The 16,920-nt window shown below is 42.6% G+C and overlaps 1 long non-coding RNA gene across 1 annotated transcript; it reads left to right on the forward strand.

Annotated features, from left to right (window-relative positions):
* The first annotated feature begins 13,118 nt into the window (after window positions 1-13,118).
* On the forward strand, window positions 13,119-15,849 carry LOC106146658. Its single transcript, XR_001231202.1, has 3 exons — window positions 13,119-13,303; window positions 14,019-14,108; window positions 15,524-15,849. It is a non-coding gene; the product is annotated as an uncharacterized LOC106146658 (long non-coding RNA).
* The last annotated feature ends 1,071 nt before the right edge of the window (window positions 15,850-16,920 follow it).

Genomic DNA, 16,920 nt, shown 5'->3' on the forward strand with positions numbered 1-16,920 from the left:
TAACACCCAGTAATTACAGTGGGGGGGGGTACCATGAAGGAAATACATATGGCAAAAAGAATCAGAGCAGCTGCTTTGTATAGAGTAGCTGGAGACAGTCTCTTAAGAGATGGCATTTCAGCTATGATCAGATGCTCTCTGAATCCATAGCCCAGATCTGCCACAGAGGGTGGCCCTTAAATCACTCAGTAAGTAGTTGTTGGCTGCGTAAGAAATCAGAGTATTGTTGGCAAATTGAGTCTGAATGTTTTAATGTAGGAATGACCTTGGTCTGTGGGAGTCGCAGAAGGAAGATCATAAAGACCACAGCAGAATCAGCAGGTGAAGAGACTTGGGTTGGGGATTTTCAGAAGGACAGGGACCTCTTTTCTAGAGGCGATTGGTGTGATTCTGATTTACATTTAAATAAGACCACTCTGGCCACTTACGGAGACTGGGTAAGGATGGGGAGTGGCCAACAGGAGCAAAAGCGGAGAATTCCGGAACAGCCTCTGGCAGCATCCAGGAAAGAGGTGGTAATGGTGCAGGCTTGACCGTGCTGGGAGCTGTGGGCCCAGAGAGAGGCAAGCACAGGTCCAGATGTCACTCGGGTTGCTCGGGCTGTCCTCACTGCTCTGCTTCTCATCTCTATCCTCGCCTCCCTCCTCAGCTTGGGACGCTCTTCTCTCTTTAGTTTTCAAACTTCCACCTCACCTTCCATGCCCTCAGATTTATCCTCCTCCTCAGTGAAGCTTTCCCTGAGTGTCTCAGCCACATAGTTTTCCTACCCTCTGTAACACCGAAGCAGCGATCGCATACACCATCAGCACATACACGGTTGGCGTTCTGTCCCAATTGGCTTTAGTCTTTTGTGTCACATTGAGAAGCACTAGATGACGTGGGTGCCTCTGAAATGTCCTCCTGTGCCCTAGTTCATGATTAGCACCTGGCCTGCTGTCTAGATGTGGAGACTCAAATATATTTGCCAAAGGAACAAAAGTTTGACTGTGTCTCCTTGGTGATGCGTCTCTTTCTCTTTATTTAACATCTTATTTTTATTTGCATAACCCCACTTTGTGACTATAGTTTCCTAACCAACGCTATGGAGGAAATACACAACTATTCTTTTAAACATAGGATCTGTCCCTGGTGGGTTGCACTTGGCAGCAACAATGGTCTGAAACCACCAGAGGCTTGGTAAGAGCCGTGGGGAAGTGTGAAATGTGTTCAATTAACTCTCGTTACTCAAAGTAAATGGAGGTGCTTAAGCCAATAGTCGTACATTCTCAATTGCTCCTTTGCCTAGACTGTAAACTTCTTAAACACCATTTATTCAGTTCAGCACCTATATCACAACATGTGACTGGCACACAGTAGGTCTCTAGACATGCTGGTCACATAGAGAAATAATCAGCCAAGTATGAGACCTTCTGATGGCCCCACTTGGAAAGAAACAATCAGAATAGTGCACTCAGGAGTTAGGGTGCCCCCTGAGAAACAGGCCTCCTCACCCTGCAGGAGATACTACTACCTTCACACTGCCCAGCTGGCCCAATGCCTGTGTTCAAAGTGTGTAGACAGTGGCTATAACGTAATGGCAAATATGATCAGTTGTTTTCCATCTTCCCTGTCACTTGCCTCCACTCAGAACCATTGTTTTTCTTTCTACTGGTTTCATATATCCTTTCCTTGTCTTATCCCTTTCATCCCATTTTGCAGGGAGCCTCTTGCTCTGACTCCATCCCTCCTTCCCTCCTTCTTCTGATCAGACAAGAGGGAAGGGTCCCATGAGTTGTTCCTTTCCTTTCTTCTTTCTTTTCTCTTGCAAAGTTTTGTAATGCATTTTATTTGCAAATATGAGCATCATTTTTTTCTTGATATGAGAGTATCTTAATTTGTGGTATCTTCCTAATAGTCACAGTCTTAATTTCAAGAAAAGGATCTTCTGAAATTCATGGCAGGGTCTCTCTGCAGGAAAGTTGGAAAGGAGGCCTCATGTACAAGGTACACTTAGTCCAAGTCTTCTGTGGGTTTTGCATTGAAGTTCACTCCATCCCTGAGAGAACTGCTTCCCTCCTCCTCTTTTTCCCTCGTGGTAAGGGGAGGAGAGGAGAGGGGAGGGGGCTCTGCCTATTTTCTGCCAGTGTCTACTTAGTCAGGCATCAATAATTCAGGCCTTCTGCTCCCTTTCTGAAAGCCCAGGTGAGGGCAAAGGGCTCAGCACCAGGCCCACAGCTCATTTGCTCCCTCCTGCCAGGCTCCACAGAGATCACAGGAGGCTCCTGGCTGGCCAGACCTCGGCTGCACTTGGAGAGGAGAACACGGTAAGCACTGACTTTGAATCTCAAATCTGTCTTAGTTTTCTCTCTTTAGCTCTTTACCCGCTTCCCCGAGTGTGCAAGACTACCATGGCCAGCCACAGCTGGGGTGGAGGCCCCTCTATCTTTTCTTCAGAGGAGGCTCCTCTACCAGCTTCAGACCCAAGTTCCTTAAACTAGACCAGGTAAGGGGATTTTGAATTCATTCTTTCATTCTGCACATATTTATGGGAGACTCCAAGATGAAAACGTGGCCAATACTTGAGAAGAGGAGCGAAAGCTGGAGCTAGAGTTTATTTATATACAGGGTCTGGAGTGAGGCTGAGCCACGTTCTTACCTATGGATATTTGTAAATTTTACAGCTGTAGGGACCTACAGAGGCAGTGTAAAACCTTCCTCTTCTGGAATGATTTGAGGGGCTTGGTTTCAGGTTTTGTTCTTTGTTCTAAAGTTGCATTTGGGTTCTCCAAGAGGTCCTCAGCATCACTTCATGTTTGATATTTTCCTTTAAGAATAAGTCCTAGTGGTCCAAGGCATTATTTGGAATTTCTAATCCAAATTGCAAGAAATAATTCCTAATCCCAGAGTTAAGACACAAGAGCTCCCGTGCCACCCTTTCTGTCCCTCATGCTCCATTCCCTTCCCTAAGTCCGGGCACTTGGCTGACCTTGACCATGGAGGACCATGACCAAGGAAGACCTGAGAACTTTCTTTGATATCCCACTACGGGGGGACTGGGGATTTAGTTCAGCGGTACAGCACCTGGCTGGCAAGCACAAGGTCATGAGTTCAATTTCCAGTACCGGAAAAAAACCAAAACCAAAAAAAAGTATTGACATGATATCCCACTATTGTATGCAACAGTCTTCCTAGACAGAACAGCTTCCTTTTACCCACAAACACTCATGCAACTTGTTACAGCTCTGCCTCTCTCTCATATCTCCCAAATAATCAGTGAGGTGTTATTTGTCTCCATTCTCTTAATGCTAACAATTTTATTAATATGAACACACTGTGCAGTACAATTCATAGTTTTAAGGCCCATGATTTTCTTCCTGTTGTTGTTTAACTAATCTTTTCCTGTCTCCAGACTTTGTCTAATGTGTTGCAGAAAAGTGCAGTGTAATCTTCCCATGCCATTATGCTGATTAAGCCAACTCCCAACCTGTTCCCACTTCCCTTATCCAGGGTATTTGACAACTTTCCTTGGGCTGGTAAAATGCATTGAAACTGGGGGGCATATGTAGGGGTTCAAACTCCTACCTGAAAGCCACAGTCTTTCTGGAAGTAGAGGTCTTTCTCCAAGCTGTATGATATAGTCCTGTTCCCTTAATACTCTCCCACCAACCTGTCCACCATCCCCATATCTATGTGAGTGCCACTGTGGTGTGCAAGTTAATTATATGAGGTCTCTGAACTACATGCTTATAGTAGGTCTGGTTACGAAGACAAACATGAGCACAGACATTCCAACACATGTGGTGCTTTGGGCATGTTAAGAAAACCCTGAAAGCCTTTGTGGGGTGCAACTTTTCCTCCTCTGCCTCTTTTATTCTCCTCTTCCTCCTGCCCCTCTTCCTCCTTCTCCTCCTCTTCCTGTTTCTCCAACTTTTTCTGTTTTTCTTTTGTTTTGTTTTGTTTTTGTTTTTTTAACACAGGGTCTTACTACATAGTACAAGCTGGCCTTGAACTTGCTATGTAGCCCAGTCTGCTCCAAACTTGGAATCCTCCTACTTCAGCCTCTTAAGTACGGTAATTATAGATGTGTACCACCATACCCAACTCTTAACTGCTTTCTTTAATGGACACAAAGAAGTAGCCCTATAAAGAAATTCGTGGAGAGATATTCCAGGTAGAGGGAATCACATAAGCAAAAGACACCTAAAATCAGTTAACTAGCATTTAGTAAATAGTTGAAGAGGACACAAATTAGGGATTATTGAAAATTTATTATAGTTGGAAGAAGACAACACTATGCTCTTTGCTTGTCTTATAAGGTAGATTTTGTTCTCATGAAAGCCATTTTGCAGATGGAAACACTGAGACAAAAAGGAGTGTAGTAATGCAGCCATGCTCACATAGACATAGACCTAAGGTAGTATGGAGTTCAAGTTTGAACCCAGGTACCTGCCTGTGCAGCATGAGCTCCACATAGCTGTTCTCTTCATTGACACCATAGTTACAGAAAAGGTCCAGATGCCTGCAAAGTCCCACAGTTCTGGTTTTGCATCCATTACTTATGCAACCCCAAAAATGTGCCAAAAAGGCTTTCTGGCTTTTGCTTTATAGCAGTATTTCTCAGTGTGGTCGACTGTGTCTACCGGAGGACATTTGGCAATGTCTGGACATGTTTTTGATTGGCACACTGGGAGAAGGGCATGGGGAAATGCTACTGACATCTGGTAGGTAGAAGCTAAAGATGCTACCACACATCCTCCCATGCACTGGAGACCCTCCCACAAAAAAGGATGACTTGTTGTCCAGCACCAGTGATTCTGAGGTTGAGAATCCCTGGTCTATACAGTGGGCTTCATGACCCACATGTGCAGCCCACACCCCAGACTATTTGGAGTACCCAGGAGCTCGTGCATGTGAATCTCCCATGGCAGAGACCATTGGCTTCAACTCCAAACTATGGTGTAGTGAAGAGAACAACTATCTAAAGCTGTAGTCTCCAAAAACACCCAGGCCTTTAGGGTGAATCTTTTGCATTTGCTTCTTTCGTCAGATCTACTTCTTCCACAACCGACTGCTTTCTTCCAAATAAAATCCTGCAGGGCCATGTGGATGTCTGACCTGCTGGCGGCGGGTTCTCAGCTCCTGTTCTGCTGGCTGTTTTCCCCTGGAGGGTGGACCCCCCACCTCGGACTGGGTTTCATCTCGCCCATTCCTGGCATTGACTCTGACAGCTGGATTTATTAAGAGACCAGGCCCCGGATGAAAATTCGTAGCACTGCCCCAGCACGCATGCTCACAGGCCTGACCTGGACATGGAGCAAGACAGTTAGACATTTCTTCTCTGTTCAGCATTAGTCTCTCTTTCCTAGGTTATCTGTGTTTACTCTGAAAATCATTTCCTCTGTTTGACTCAGTTTTCCTTTGAGCCCAATGGCTTGCTCAGTTCTCTCTTTTCTGTTTATTTCTACTTCTCATTTTCCCCATTGATCAGATGCCCTGGAAATATAGCAGGAACAGTGTGTTCCCTGTAATATTTGGTTACACTTAATATTTCTCAGCAAAACGTTGCCCTGGAACACCAAGCGGCAAAAAATCCAGGGCTGCTCTGCTTACACTGGACACAGGCTTCAGCACAGACTCCGATTCATGTTGGATCTCTGCCCTCCTTAAAGGGCAATCGCACCCAGGCAATCGCAGGAAGGTGCCCCAGCGGGCAAACTCTGAGTTGGCTCCCACACAAAGCAGTTTCCTCAAACAAGTGAGTACCAAAAAGGCACTCAGGGCCCGGCTGCATAAAAGGATTGCATCCCATATGAGAGTGCCAGAGGAGTGTGCTGTAAAAGCCAGACACTCTCCTTAACAGAAATTGCTCTAAAGCAGTCTTTGCCATCAGTGCTACTAACAGTAGTTTTCTCTGGTGCCACTTTCTGATTATGTGGTTCAAACTGAGAAATAATGGGACTGTTTGTGCTACAGTAGTTCTTATAGACTTCTTTGGTGGGTTGATGCATACTGTGTACACTTTCTCCAGAACACTACGCCTGTATCACAGACTTTTCTGAGAGTTCTGGGCACCAATGTGGATGAAACTTATTACTTGATACTAGAAAAATAAAAGCGGGTGGGGGGAAGAAGAGAATTGAAATATGTTATATACATGTACCCATCTCCATAGTGAATGTAATCATTATATATGGAAAATATGTACTAATAAAAGTTAAAAAAAGATATTTGTCAATTATGAATAAAAATATTTTATAAAGATTAAAAAACAAAAAAGGAAAGCACTCCTGAGACCACTGGCTTAAACTGCATAGTGTCTAGGGAACCTCACCTCTTGGGTGGATCTTCTCCATGTTTACTATCCTAATTTGTTTCTGTTGCTATAATAAAATAGCTGAGACCAAGGGATTTATAAAGAATCAAGATTTTGGGAGCTCACTATGCTGGGGACTGGGAAGCTCAAGGTCATGGTAGCAGCACCTACTTGGCATTTATGAAGGTCTTCTTGCTCTATCACAACATGGTGATAACGTGGCATCATGACAGGGTGTCACACAGAGACTGAGCACGCATGCTAGTTCAGATATCTGTACCTCTCTGTATAAAGGCACTGATGTCATTGTGGAGGCCTCACCTTGGTGACAATATTCAATCCTAATTTCCTTTTTCAGGCCCCTCCTCCAAAACTATTAACATAAGTATTTCAAGATTAATTCAGTGATAGAATCAACCTTTTGTATAAACTGTATGACTTCTTTTAGATTAAAATCTCGAGCTGGGCGTGGTGGCACATGCCTGTAATCCCAGCACTTGGGAGGCTGAGGCAGGAGGATCATTGTGAGTTCGAGACCAGCCTGGGCTACAAAGTGAGCTCAAAACCAGCCTGAACTGTATAGAGAGACCCTGTCTCAAAAAAAGACAAAAAAAAAAAAAAAAATAGAATAAAATCTCACAGGGTATAACCCTCAACAGGACCCCACCCACAGAGACCATAATTTCAAACTTAATAACCAATCTCTGTCTTCTAGCTTTAAGAAACATTAGGAAAATAATGTATGCAAAGTATTGCTTAATTATGTTAACAGAAAAATAATAGTGACAATGATACAAATTCTTAAAGCTACCAATATTTACCATTCTGAAGTTGCCCTTTGGGTGCAAAGATATATTTTTCCTACGTGATTTAGAGAAGTGAGGTAAATGAATAGAGCATATACAGACTTCGAGAATGAAAAATCAAAGAAAGAAACTGAAAACTAAGGTTTTATTTTAAAACATTTTAGTATATGTTCATGATGCACAGTATTACATTCAGCTTGAGGGATGGGAGTATGTTCATAGCATATGTTGAGTTTTGAAAACTAAGGTTTTCTAGGAAGCTTGTCTTCGTCTTTCACCTAGTAGCACGGGGTTAACATCAGGTGCTGGGCAACTGATAGGAGAAAATGTGCATCAGTTCCATAGGAAGACATGACCTGAAATTCCCCTCCAGGGAAAATGGTGGGAGCTATTCATTGGGTTGCACCCCTCACCAAGACCACATCTGTGTCTTGGTCCTGCTTCTGCTGCTGAGTTAAAATCCCTTCAGTGATTAGTATCCTATCATTTTCCCTGCCTCAGTCTTCTAAGAAGGAAGGAATCTTGATCTGCTGGCCCAGACATTCTACTTTGTCACCCGGAGTGGGCAAGCTGATGCCAAAGACATGAAGTTGTCTCTAGATAGAAGTTGGAAGAGGTGGTAGGTAACAGGGCAGGCAGGAGAAGAGAACCACTGAGGAGATGGAGGTAGGAGATGCAGGTTGCAGAGTGGCTGAGGAACAAAGGAGGCAAATGTCACCAAGTTTAAGATGGTAGAGAGAAGGGTTTGCAGGAAGACCTCCTGAAAGTCTTTCTGGACAATGTGCTTGTGGTGGAGGAGGGAGTAGAAGACTGCCTTTCTCCTCAGTTCTGCAGCTGAACATGTGTTTCTTTGGGATGCCTACCCTGAGACAGACCATAATAAGAATACAGCTTTATCTAGATTCCACAGATTGTTCTTAGGAATATATTCCATGCTTTTCTCAGATAGAGTTCTCATCAGTAGAAACTGGCAAATAGGAAGATCACAGTGAATGGGACTTTTCTTTAGGAAGCCACTTGAATCCCTCAAGACTCTTTGCAAAATAAAAAAAAATCATTTTCAGACTGTCATTTGAGAAGTCTGGGAGTTATTAATCAGAAAATCGTCAGAATAACCCAAACAAACCGTGGTTGACTTGAGCCAGAAATAAATTTCTGCTACTGCCCCAAAGGCCAGCAGGTCTTTATGGGATTAAGATTTAAGTAACAATCACAGGCACCTTAGGAAAGTTAGAGAATCTCTTAGTAATTAAAACTCCCCTTTCCTTAGGCCTCTAGAAGTTTCTTTAGTGATTAGACTTGCAGATTAGAAAGAACCTGAGGTGGTCAAAGAACCAAACTCTTATCTACAACTGAAGTATTTTATGTTCTGGGTTTCTAGGAGATATAGATAAAATCTATATCATCCAGTGGTCCCCATGCCCACTGGTATCATCCAGGGTTCCCCATGCCCTTGGTAATAACACAGGCCTTCCTAAGGGAGGTGACACCATGGGTATGTTCAGGTTGCTCTTCATTTTCCTCTCCTAAGCAAGGTGAGATCTCACGGTTTAAGTAAGAAAAGGGCTAGTCCTGGAGAACAATGATCAAGGTGTGCACGGGGCTGGTGAGGCAGGGGTGGATTTACACCAGCAGAGGTTTTACAGACAAGGTCAAAGGAAGGGCATGCCTCTTCCAAGCTTATCATTCCCTTCACTTTCCCATCACGTGTGAGAGCTTTTCCATATGGATGAGCCCCAAACAGAGGCTCTGGACCCCTCACCTCAAAAGCAGGGTGGTTTTTCCTAGAGGCCTCAGAGGGGAAAGAGCCCGAGCCCTTTTCTTTTCATCTCACCCGCCTTTCAGCCCCATGTGCCTTGATTTCAAAGCCTTTCTGAAACAAATGTGCAGCTGAAAGGATAGACTTCAATTATTTCATTTTGCGAAGGTTAAAAAGGTTCTTGTAAATGACTGATGCAAATACTGGAAACCCGGTTAAAACAACTGGATACCAGATGGCAAAGGAAAGTGGTTTACTGTAAAGTGTTACAGAGTAGGAGCTCATTTACAAGAAGCAATTACACAAACAGCCCTAAGTATCCAAGATCACATAAAAGGACGGCTGGGTAGAAGCACAGATCAGCTGTACGTGTGTGATCTCCACCCTCCACTTAGAAACTTCAGCACTGTGATCAGTCACCTTTCCTGTGGCCCCTTCCACTGACCTGGCAAGAAGCAAAGAGCTACACTCTTAGGCAGAGCCCTTTTTAACCATATCCATCACTCAGCTGCTTAGGGGAGTTTCCTAATAAGAGAAATGTAGCAATATAAGGGAAGTCTGCAGCTGCCATCATCAATGTTTGAACTGGAGAACTTGGTTTTTACCTTAGGTTAAGGGAACAGGGGGAAAGCTCTGTACAATCTGGGCTGCCTTCTGCTTCCTCAGCCACTCTTTAAATTGAGAATATATATCATGCACTTTGTTGTGTAGGGTCATCTTAGATCTTCTTTGGCATATACGTAGACAGTCTATGGAATCACAAAAGCAGATTACAAAGCTATAGCTGAGAATTTCTCATTGCGGTTTGTTATTCTGCACTCGGGTTCTGTCTGGTTAGTCACTGTAAGCTGAAGTCCCTGCTTCTGCAAGCCATAACTGCCCCACATTGGACGGGCTGGCCACTTCCCACATGAACCTCATTGCCTTCTAAGCTCTGGGGACATCATGCACCAAGCCCACATTCAGCCCTGTGGCAGGTGGTAACATGCATTTTCCTGGAGATTTTCCACAAACCCTTACACATCTCGGGAGTTCTTCTCCATCAGAGCCCTCTTCTGGGGAAAATACAGTCAGAAAAGAATATAGGTAGCACCTTGTGAAGGAAATATTTTCATCTGAATCAGATTTCCAGGTCCCGGAAATCAGTGATGACTCTTGTGGCCATACAAAATAACCTCATGCCTGCAAATTTCCTTCCTAGAGAAGTTAGGATTAGCAACCAGTCCATACTACTGATGTAAGCCACATTCTCCCACAAGACCCTGGCTAAATAGAAGATATGTCTAGCATTCCTGAAATGGACCTTGCAAGTAAGAGCTGGACTACACCTAAAAACAGATGATGTTCAATTGCTGTTGAAGAGATTTTTTTAAAATGGGTGTATTCATGCAATGGAATATTACTTAGCAAAAAAAAGGAATCTAGCATTAGTTCATGCTACTACATGGATGAACTTGGAAAACACGATGCTAAATGAAAGAAAGCAGTCTCAAAAGGACCATATGTTATATGACTGCATTCATATGAAATGCCTCAAATTGGCACATCATTGGGAGACAGAAGGTAGATCAATGATTGTCAGGGACTGAGGAAAGGAAGAATGAAGGGTGAGTGCTAATGGGTGCAGGACTGTTTTTAGGTGACAAAAAATCCCACCATTAGTTGTGATGGTCAAACAAATTTGAAATGTGAATCCTCTAAAATGCTAAATTTGTGGTATGAAAATTATATCTCAATAATTCAAAAGTTATGTGATGGTTCTGCTTCATGGGTCAAAACCTCCCATCTCCACTTGGAGGGCTAACAGTAAATCATGGTGTCTAATAGGTTTCACACACAAAAAAAACCCTTAAGATATTTTTGGACATATTTAACACTTGAATTAAAACTTATTTAAATCCACATTTTTTTCCTATTTTTTCCTAAAAGGGAGATGTGCACTGGGGAATCAAAAGGCTAGATTAGATTCAAATTTCTGCTCCGCAGTCAGTGGTGCTGGGGTTGGAGGGGTACCGGGGCCCCTAGTCTGCAGGCAGTGACAGTTCACTTTAGCTCTAGAGCTTGGTCAGAACTGAGCCACAGGCTGACTCCAGTTGGATCACCTCAGTCTTCTCATTCCTCTTCCACCTCTCTGAACTCTGGTCCGTTAAGATCCCTGTAGCCTATAGGGGTCATTTCTTCCTTTCCTGAGGCAGCAAAATGAGTGAGAATCCACTGGACTTGCAAGTATGGTCATTCCTTACCAGCTGCAGGAAATAAACCTCCCCGCCTGGGAAATTTCTCCTCACTCCTCAGACCAAGTTCCATCCACTCACTTATTATTTCATTCAACCAGCATTTATTGGGCATTTGCTACATGCCAAGCACTTTTCCAGCTCCTGGAAGTCCAGTCATAAACAAGAGTCAAGATAAAGGACAGGCAAAGCATAAGAAAACACATAGCATGAGTGGTCTACTTCAGATCTGCCCCCAACTCAGTCGACCTTGCCAGCCCTCATTCTTAGAAGCTGAATGATTAGACTGATTTCTCTTTTTCTCTCTGGGACAACTTCTAAGGCTTCTTTTTCTGGCCCTTTTGTCTCTGCAGGTATCTGATGAATGCTACTTTCTCTCCATTTCCAATTGGTTGGAGCCATGTGGCTGGGTTAAGGGATTATAAGTAATTATAAGTGAAGTGTTATGTCCTCCAGCTGCTTATAACAGCAGTTATAATAAAGATCTTGTGTTGACATGCTCAAGCCCCAGAACTGGAGCAGGCTGGATTACTACATTGTTACATTAACGACAGTTCACCTTGAAGAGACTCCCAAAGCAATGAAAGAATCTCCCCGAGTGAGAGATAAACCTCTGTGGTATTAAACCACTACAGTTGTGGGTGTGTTTGTTACAGCAGCACAACCAAGCTTACTCTGACCAATATGCTCACTAAGGAAACAAGCTTTCCAATTATATCAGAGCACTCCAGAATATATTCCCGATATTTCTAGCAGAAGACAAAATCATAGACTATGGCAATTATCTGCCCAAATAAAAGCCTATTAATTAAGCAAGAAAAGATAAGAGTGTAGATTGATTATATTTCATATTAAATTTTGCTTAAATGATATGAGCAATCAGTTACTCACATAGGCAAAACTACAAATTACAAATGTCTTCAGATATCTATAAAATCTTTGACCTTGGCCATTCCAAATGTGCTTTTATTTTGTGAAGTACCAGCGAGAACCCTTGATGAATTCAGGGGGCTTCTTGGAGTGACCCCTTTCTTACAGAATTTTTTTTTAATATAAGCTCCAAAATAGCTTCTGATACCAATGGAAGGGACAACCTTGGGGTGACTATTTAAGTGACCTACAAGGCCAGGCTGTCCTGCATCTTTTTAGGCAACTGTCTGCATTGATTCCAGTCAATAGCCTGTTTTAAGAAAAGCTTGGGCCAGATTTTAAAAAAAAGAAAATTGGCTTTCCCTTGAAAAAACATGATTACCTGACAGCTCCAGTGGGTAAATAATGCACTTTTTAAAAGCCTTTCCAAATAGGTCTTTATCCAGCAAGCTGCTTTTATAATATCCACTTATTCAAAACTCCTTTAAAAATGTCATGGCTTGAAAATGATAGACATCCTATTGGATCTGGGTTTGCTGGGCTTTCTTTCTTTCCTTCTTTCTTTTCTATTTTTTTTTCTCTTTTAAGAAGAAACGCATATTTTTCCCTTTGGTTAGGGAAAAAGTCTTTCTTGAAATATGATCCTCTCAGATAAATAATGGCAATAAAAGCAAATGGAAAGTGGGAAAGGACATGGTTTCTCAGTGCAGTGTGCAGCACTTTCTAATTGGAAAATGCTAAAAGGGAGCTTTCCTTGGAGGCCTCCCATCTGACTTCAGACCAAACACAACAGCGATCTGCCTGTGAGCACTGAGGTCTCTGGTTCCCTTGTTAAAGGGGAAGCTAGCAATGGAAGGAAAATGCTGTGTTCTAACATTGTGCACCAGTGATGATGTTGAATGGGTAGGGTGTACATCATGGTGCAATACAGAAACTGTAGGATAGGATGAGCGGAAGAGACCCAGGGGTCATCTAGTCAACCCCAAATGGAGACTGAGTCTCTTACTATTAGAAGTCTTACTGTGAGCAATGTTTTTCTTTTTTTTTTTTTTTTCAGGTACCAGGAATCGAACTCACGACCTTGTGCTTCCCAGGCAGGCGCTGTGCTGCTGAGCTAAATCCCCAGCCCCTCTATGAGCAATGTTAAGCCTATGTCTTGGACCCTTGTTTGCATGGTCCTCTGCTTGTGTTGAAGAATTCTGTTTCTCCAGTTAAAAGGAAGACTGTGTATCCTCTCCAAGGGCCAGGATTTTGTAAGACATGCATGCACCTGTCACAGGAAGGGCCTTCTGGTTTGCTGATGGCTTGGAAAATCAGAACTTCTGCATTTCAACCATTCTAGGTACTGAGGTCCTGATCACTCATCAAAAATGAGTATTCTGTCTCTGTAAAGAGGCCTTCACTTCCTTACTGAAAGAAATCTAGTGTTTGCACAGTTAGGATTAAGAAACGTATGATAAATTACAATCAATAGTTTGCCAGGCTGATGGTGCCTATGATTTTATTCCATGACTATTTCTTGTACCTCCCTCCTCCTTTCCTTTCATCCCAAACCTACTCTCATATCTTTTCACTTGGGTCTTTTTTTTTCATGTTTTTATTCACATGTAATATATAGGCAGATATGTTCACATACTCTAAGCAATGCTTGAGGAATTTTTCAAATGGAATCCCTCATATAACCAGCACCAGCAATACATACAGGCCACTCAAAGCCTGCTTGGACAACCACTGTTCTGAGATCTATTTTTTTCTGGTTTTTATTTGATTGTAATGAAAACTTCCTCAATATAACTTTTGTATTTAACTTTTTTTCTCACTCTAGCTTGTGTGAATGAGATTTGTCTGTTGCAGCATTTTTAAGTTTATTTCCACCATACCTAGTCTTTTCCGTTTTTTAATTGCTTCTATGTATGCAGTTATTCTTTCCATTTTGAAATCTATTCCTCCCCATTGTGGAGTACAATTATCTGCATCTTTCCAGATGGCACCCCTCATTTGCCCTCCTGCTTTGCCTCCTACATGTTCTTGTTATTTTCTGTCATATTTTCTTTAAGAATCAGACGTGCTAAGCTGACACAGTATGCTACCCCTGGGACATCTCCAGGACCTACACAAGGGACACAACTGGAGCTGACCCCATGCAGGTGAGGGATGGTATGGCCAAGGGCCTGGACTAAAGTGCTTTTGCCAGAGAGGCAGTGGGCACCTGTGATAGTGAACTTTGTCAACGTGGCTATGCCCAGATGTTTGCTTAAGCATCCTTCTAGATGTTTTTGTGAAGATATATATTAGATGAGATTAGCATTTAAATCAATAGACTTTGAATAAAGCAGATTATTCTGTGTAATATAGATGGGCATCATCCAATTGGTTGAAGATCTTCCTGGAAAAAGTCTAATCTCACTCAAGCAAGAAAAATTCTGCCCACAAGCGAGCCTTTGAATTCAGACTACAACTTTTCCTTGGGTCATCAGCTGGATACCTTGCCCTATAGGCTGTGAATTTACTAGCCTTCCCAGTCTCATGAACAAGTTCCTTAAAATGTATCTTTCCTGGGCCTACAGGGGTGGATCAGTGACAGAGCACTACCTAACATGGATCAGGCCTTGGGTTCCAACCCTAGCAGCACACACACACACACACACACACACACACCTGTATCTATAACATCTATAGCTATACCTATATCTACACCTATACCTGTATCTATATCTGTCTTCTCTTTATACACATATACACACACAGACACACACACACACCTATATCTATTTCATCTATATCTATACCTATATCTACACTTATACCTATATCTGTCTTCTCTTTACACACACACACACACACACACACACATGCACACATCTTATTGGTCCTGTCCCTCTAAAGAACCCTGACTAATAGAGTACTTTTCCCCTCTTCTAAATTCAAGGAAGACCTTACAAAATGACCCATTCACCCTTTCCAGCTTAGGTTTTGGTGTTATCCCTATCTCAGCCCTTCAGATACCTAACCAGGCCAAGGGGCAACTTGCAGCCTGCTGTCCTTGATCCGGAGCAGTGGCTTTCAGGGATACTACTCTGCCCCTGCCCCAGATGTTTGGGGAGTCAGGAGCTATTTTTGCTGTTACAAATAGGGATGAGGGAATGCTGTTGGTATCTGATGTGTGGAGACCAGAGACACTGGTAAGTATTCTAAATGCATAACCCAAAGAATTATCCTGTGGCAAAGAATTACCTAACCCCGACTGTCACTAGTACTGAGGGTGGAGAGCGCGGCACTGAAGACAGATTCCAAGGTCTGGAAAGCTTTGAGGGTCACCTGAACTGAGCCATTAAAAGGCAAATCTCTCCTGGGCAGGCACTATTTTAGCCCTTATTACATTGATTCTTTTTAATTATTTACAGAGAGTCACTTCTTAATAAACAACCTGGGAAGTTATTTATTTTAAAATTCTGATATAATGCAGGTATAGTGCAGCCTTTTCTTACTTGTGTGTGATCAATTATTTGTAGCCTTATCTTCTCTTAGTTCCTTTCAAAATTGAGTCTTTTTCCCTCCACAGGCTTGAAAATGGACACCTTTTTCCTAACTTACCAAAATCCAAACCACAAAATATTCATCAGGGTCAGCAAGTCCCCTTGACCAAAGGGATCACGCTACAGACCCTGGGAAAGAGCAGACTGGTGGGCCTCAATAAATGCCAGTTTCCTGTGCTTTGCCACCAACAATAACGAAACATCAAGAAAGCAGAATAAAGGTGTTAATATAGATGTTCTCATTCCTGGCAAATGAAACGCGTTCTAGCAGAGATACCTCCAGATCCCTGCTTGCCATGGGTTCAGGCCGCAGCCCAGCGGGCCCTGCTAAAGATGTTAAGCATTTAACACCTTCTGCCCAAACCTCCACCAAGCACTTGCTAAAGGAGGGCTCTGTATCTCCCGAAGGTCTTTCGGTCATCACCAGGAGCTTTCTTAAGAATCTTCATCTGCTGTATTCTTACGGCACAGCACAAAAATAGAGTAGTAGATAACTCACTAGATTTATTGACTTATTTTTTTGGTTCAGGGTCTCGCTATGCAGTTCTGGCTGGCCTTCAGCTCACTTTGTAGACCAGGCTGGCCTCAAACTCTCAACAAACCTTCTGCCTCAGCCTCCCAAGTGCTGGGATTACAGGAATGTGCCACCATGCCTGGCTTAGACTTTTTTTAAATAAACAAATCGTCTAAGTACAAGTGGTAGTCCTGTAGGATGTTCGTCACAGAGGGCATGCAATGTGTGTAGAAAAGAGAGGTGAGGGGGAAATTTTATTTTATTTTATTATTTTTTTTTTTTTTTGGTTTTTCTCCGGTACCGGGAACCGAACTCACGACCTTGCGCTTGCCAGGCAGGCGCTTTTGCCGCTGAGCTAAACCCCCGGCCCCTGAGGGGGAAATTTTAAAGTGACAGTTTATCAATACTGAGTATCCCCGTGTTAGAGGATACCGTGTTCATTACCAGCAACCAGAGTAGACATAAAAAGGTGGTTCTTCTTATAGGAAACAAAGTTCACAAGGCAACTATGTGAATAGTAATCAAATAAAAATAAATTAGCATGGAAATCCATTAATATCGCTACAGAATACCAGGAAATTAACACTTGGGAAACTGGCACATTCAAATTACAGTGACTACTTGGATAGTATTAAAACAGTTATTTCATTGAGTCACCAGTGAGGAAAAAAAAGCTCAGCTTTTCAACTTGATCTTTTCAGAACTTTCAATGATTAACTAAGTAAATAAAAATTTAAGCAAATTATTTTTATCTCCTTCTGTTATAGTTAAGTAACTGGTTAATTGTTCTAAAGAATTTTGATTCTACAAGCTGCACATGAGAAAGGAAGATAACGGATAAAGACAATCCAGCATTTGGCTTGAATTTCACGAAATCCTATGCAGATGTCCTTAGGTCTTAAGGATCAG

Source organism: Chinchilla lanigera, unplaced genomic scaffold (genome assembly GCF_000276665.1).
Source record: "Chinchilla lanigera isolate Chin_1 unplaced genomic scaffold, ChiLan1.0 scaffold00006, whole genome shotgun sequence".
Taxonomy (NCBI): Eukaryota; Metazoa; Chordata; class Mammalia; order Rodentia; family Chinchillidae; genus Chinchilla; species Chinchilla lanigera.